Source organism: Salvelinus sp. IW2-2015, linkage group LG18 (genome assembly GCF_002910315.2).
Source record: "Salvelinus sp. IW2-2015 linkage group LG18, ASM291031v2, whole genome shotgun sequence".
NCBI classification, from domain to species: Eukaryota; Metazoa; Chordata; class Actinopteri; order Salmoniformes; family Salmonidae; genus Salvelinus; species Salvelinus sp. IW2-2015.
The window spans coordinates 51432054-51437735 of record NC_036858.1 but is presented as its reverse complement, the minus strand read 5'-3'; the positions used below and the strand labels follow the sequence as shown (position 1 = coordinate 51437735).

At 40.7% G+C, this 5682-nt stretch overlaps 1 long non-coding RNA gene across 1 annotated transcript; it reads left to right on the top strand.

Annotated features, from left to right (window-relative positions):
* Positions 1 to 710: 710 nt before the first annotated feature.
* Positions 711 to 3037, top strand: LOC139029243 (uncharacterized). Its single transcript, XR_011481531.1, has 3 exons — positions 711 to 879; positions 1076 to 1358; positions 2951 to 3037. It is a non-coding gene; the product is annotated as an uncharacterized lncRNA (long non-coding RNA).
* The last annotated feature ends 2645 nt before the right edge of the window (positions 3038 to 5682 follow it).

The following is a 5682-nucleotide window of genomic DNA, read 5'->3' as shown; positions in this document are numbered from 1 at the left end:
GACACTACATGAGCTAATTGGCCAATACATGTGCCACCTGGCCAAACACCTCAATGGTTAATTGTTACCACTTCAATCAGGAAGTAAGCACTATGAAAAGACCACAGGTGAGCACTGTCACGTTCCTGACCTATTTTCTGTTGTTTTGTATGTGTTTGATGGTCAGGGCGTGAGTTTTGGGTGGGCAGTCTATGTTTTCTGTTTCTATGTTGGTTTTGGGGTTGCCTGGTATGGCTCTCAATTAGAGGCAGGTGTTTGACGTTTCCTCTGATTGAGATCATATTAAGGTAGGTTGTTCTCACTGTTTGTTTGTGGGTGATTGTCTCCTGTGTCTGTGTCGATGTTACACCATACGGGAATGTTTCGGTTTGTTCGTGCGTTTATGTAGTCTGTTCCTGTGTCAGCGTGCTTCGTGTATATGTAAGTTCGTTTGTTCAGGTCTGTCTACATCGTTTTGTTGTTTTGTTAGTTATATCAAGTATAGTTCGTTTTCGTCTTTGTCTGTTTTGTTTATTTAATAAATCATTATGTATTCACAACCTGCTGCGCCTTGGTTCAATCACTACTCCTCCTCTTCGTATGAAGAGAGAGAGGAACGCCGTTACAAGCACCTTTTGTTTTACAACAACAATGGAAGCCGCGAGAGAGAGAGGAAGAGGAGGGTGAGAATGAGAGGGGAGGAAGAGTGAGAGGTAGGGGTAGAGCTGGTAGAGGAGTTCATGGCCAAAGAAGACAACTTTCAAATGAAATCAGAGCAACCTTAGTTGATCATGTCATCAACCATGGGCTGACAATGCGAGATTCTGGACAGAGAGTGCAGCCCAACTTGAGCCGTTTTACTGTCGCCTGTGTCATCCGGACATTTAGACTGGAGTACAGGTATGTAACCAAAATTTCTTTCACACTACACCCCATGTCATATTGTATCAGTTGTGGGACACCTGTTTACTTCATGAATGGCTGTATGTCATACACTAACTGCACAAATTTCCTGTAGAATTTACTCTAATGTGGGGGAAATATCTTTAAGCTGCATTGTCCAAGCCCTATATTTTAGTTTTTTGTTTTTCTAAAGGACTGAGAGACGCAACCATGGTGGAGGAAGGGGTCAAATGTTCAACGGGGTACAGGAAGCTGCCATTGTAAACTTGGTTTGGAAAAGAATGAAATCAGATTACGAGAAATTCAAAGCCACATCATCCAAGACAACACCATATTCAACAACATTCAATGAGTCAGTCTGTCCACATTGGCTCGCATTCTCAAGCGAAATCAAATCAGAATGAAACAACTTTATAAGGTGCCGTTTGAGAGAAAACTCTCAAAGAAACAAAGAGGTCCGACGAGCATATGTGAATGTAAGTACAATATTGACCGCAGTACACTACACGCAACATTGTTTCCCAGTGTACTGGATAACACCATATTGACTGCAGTACACTACACGCAACATTGTTTCCAGTGTACTGGATAAACCATATTGACTGCAGTACACTACACGCAACATTGTTTCCCAGTGTACTGGATAACACCATATTGACTGCAGTACACTACACGCAACATTGTTTCCCAGTGTACTGGATAACACCATATTGACTGCAGTACACTACACGCAACATTTTTCCCAGTGTACTGGATAACACCATATTGACTGCAGTACACTACACGCAACATTGTTTCCCAGTGTACTGGATAACACCATATTGACTGCAGTACACTACACGCAACATTGTTTCCCAGTGTACTGGATAACACCATATTGACTGCAGTACACTACACGCAACATTGTTTCCCAGTGTACTGGATAACACCATATTGACTGCAGTACACTACACGCAACATTGTTTCCCAGTGTACTGGATAACACCATATTGACTGCAGTACACTACACGCAACATTGTTTCCCAGTGTACTGGATAACACCATATTGACTGCAGTACACTACACGCAACATTGTTTCCCAGTGTACTGGATAACACCATATTGACTGCAGTACACTACACGCAACATTGTTTCCCAGTGTACTGGATAACACCATATTGACTGCAGTACACTACACGCAACATTGTTTCCCAGTGTACTGGATAACACCATATTGACTGCAGTACACTACACGCAACATTGTTTCCCAGTGTACTGGATAACACCATATTGACTGCAGTACACTACACGCAACATTGTTTCCCAGTGTACTGGATAACACCATATTGACTGCAGTACACTACACGCAACATTGTTCCCAGTGTACTGGATAACACCAATGACTGCAGTACACTACACGCAACATTGTTTCCCAGTGTACTGGATAACACCATATTGACTGCAGTACACTACACGCAACATTGTTTCCCAGTGTACTGGATAACACCAATGACTGCAGTACACTACACGCAACATTGTTTCCCAGTGTACTGGATAACACCATATTGACTGCAGTACACTACACGCAACATTGTTTCCCAGTGTACTGGATAACACCATATTGATGCAGTACACTACACGCAACATTGTTTCCAGTGTACTGGATAACACCATATTGACTGCAGTACACTACACGCAACATTGTTTCCCAGTGTACTGATAACACCATATTGACTGCAGTACACTACACGCAACATTGTTTCCCAGTGTACTGGATAACACCATATTGACTGCAGTACACTACACGCAACATTGTTCCCAGTGTACTGGATAACACCATATGACTGCAGTACACTACACGCAACATTGTTTCCCAGTGTACTGGATAACACCATATTGACTGCAGTACACTACACGCAACATTGTTTCCAGTGTACTGGATAACACCATATTGACTGCAGTACACTACACGCAACATTGTTTCCCAGTGACTGGATAACACCATATTGACTGCAGTACACTACACGCAACATTGTTTCCCAGTGTACTGGATAACACCATATTGACTGCTTTTGTTCTTTGTTTTCAGGGAGTACTGGAAATGGATGCTCATGCAATCCCACATGAGTTCATCTTTATAGATGAGGCTGGGTTCAACCTAGCAAAGACCAAAAGAAGGGGGAGAAACGTCATTGGCTACAGACCATTATAGATGTTTCCTGGCCAACGTGGTGGAACATCACAATGTGCGCTGCCATCTCCAATACGCATGGTGCCCTCCACCGTCATGCCAACCTTGGAACATACAACACAGCCCATATTCTCACATTTCTGGACAGACTCCACAAACTTCTCATACCACCAGAGCGTATGAATGATGCAGACCATCAAAGAACCCGGTACGTTGGTAGTATGGGACAACGTGAGCTTCATCGTGCAGCCCCAGTCCAAAACTGGTTTGCTGACTACCCACCATTTCTCGTGGCATGTGATGAGATTGATGTGGGTGCGATTCAGGGATGGATAAGGCACTCAAGGCGCTTCTTCCCTCGATGGGGAAGATAATGCCTGTGATGTGGAAGAGGCGTTGTGGCCAGACCCAGCTGTTGTGGCCAGACCCAGCTGTGCGCAAGATGCTGCCTAATTATTTTTCTTGCCTCTTTTTTCTATATATTTTTTTGAATTTTCTTTTTCAGCTTACTGTTTTTTTGTGAGCATATTTTTGTTCAGTCCAATGTAAATATATCTGCTGTGCATGTGCATATGTTGCACTGATTGTTTGCACACTGACTTGTTGGGTGTAAAATAAAATGTTCAACAAGCATGTGTGTGTGTATCTGCAAATATTTCTGTGCATCTGAAGAATTTTCTACAATTTGAACTATTTTAGTATTATGGCAAAGCATACCAAAGATGAGTGCTTTTCATTATGCCCAACAGTGTGTAGTTGGTTAGACAAAAATCTGGTAATATGAATGAAGTGTGTGCCATTTCGTGCAAACATTTGATTTTGATAATGCTACATGTAGTTTTGGTTGCAGTGCTTCATTTTGCAGGATAGATGAGGTATTTTGCAGTTTGGGTGTGTGGTTTTGTGAATTGTGTTAAGTATTTTGATAAAACCAGCCTAGTTTGCAAAATTGTGTTTTAGCATTTGGGAAAAACTGTAATAAATGGAACACTAGTCTACTTTAATAATGCCACTTTAAGAATGTTTACATTTCTCGCATTTGCTCATCTTATATGTATATACTGTATCTTTCACTATATATTCTTTACTATCTATTGCATCTTAGCCGCTCTGTCATCACTCATCCATATATTTTATACTTATATATTCTCATCCCATTCCTTTGCTAGATTATGTGTATTAGTTTTGTTGTGGAATTTGTTAGATATTAGGTTTTGTTATGGAATTGTTAGATATTACCTGTTAGATACTGCTACACTGTCAGATCTAGAAGCATAAGCATTTCACTACACTCGCAATAGCATCTGGTAACCATGTGTATGTGACCAATAAAACTGTATTTTATTTTATTTGACCCGGAAAGGGCCTTCCCCAAACTGTTGCTACAAAGTTGGGAGCACAGGTCTTGCCATAGATTTTCAAGTAGTCAAAAGTGTAACCCGGCCACTCAGGAACATTCACTGTCTTCTTGGTATGCAACTCCAGTGCATATTTCGTCTTGTGTTTTAAGAACTTCTTGTCAATGGGGGGGGCGCTGTTTTCACTTTGGAAAAAATCGTGCCCAATTTAAACGGCCTTGTACTCTATTCTAGATCATACAATATGCATATTATTATTACTATTGGATAGAAAACACACAAGTTTCTAAAACTGTTTGAATTATATCTGTRAGTAAAACAGAACTCATTTTGCAGCAAACTTCCATACAGGAAGTGAAAAATCTGAAAACGAGGCTCTGTTTCAGGGCCTGCCTATTCAATTGCCTTATATTTATCGATATGCATGCACTTCATACGCCTTCCACTAGATGTCAACAGGCAGTGGAAGGTGGAATGGGGTGTCTATCTTGATCTGAGGTCGAACAAGAGCTTTTGGAGTGACAGGTCAGCCATTTTGTCAGTTTTCCAAGGCGCGTGAAGGAGCTCCACATTGTCTTCTGAAAAGCGGTCGGTATACACGGCGAATATCTCCGGCTCTGATTTTATTTGATACATTTGATAATAAYATCATAAAGTAGGTTTTTTCAACCGASTTTTATCAGTTTATTCAACGTTTATTGGGACTTTTGGAGTTTTCCGTTCTTTGCGCCAAGAGAGGATGGGAATGTTAGTAACCTTGGCTAGCATTGTGGCGCGAATTCGACAGAAGAAATGGACATTCTAAAACCAAACAACGATTTATTCTGGACCAAGGACTCCTTGTACAACATTCTGATGGAAGCTCAGCAAAAGTAAGAAAAAATGTATGTTATTTCGTATTTCTGTGTAAAATATTGACTCCTATTCTCCGCCGTGTTGGTGAGTGCTGTCTCACAATAACGCAAGCTGTATGTTAAGTTATTTTTAAAAATCTAACACAGCGGTTGCATTAAGAACCAGTGTATCTTTCATTTGCCATACCACAAGTATGTTTTATGTAAAGTTTATGATGAGTTCTTTGGTCAGATAATGTTGCTACATATTCACAATGTATAACCACGATTGCAGCGCTAAATATGCACATTTTCGAACAAAACATACGTGTATTGTATAACATGATGTTATAAGACTGTCATCTGATGAAGTTGTCCAAAGGTTAGTGATTAATTTTATATCTTTTGCTGGTTTTTGCGAAAGCTACCTTTGCGGTGA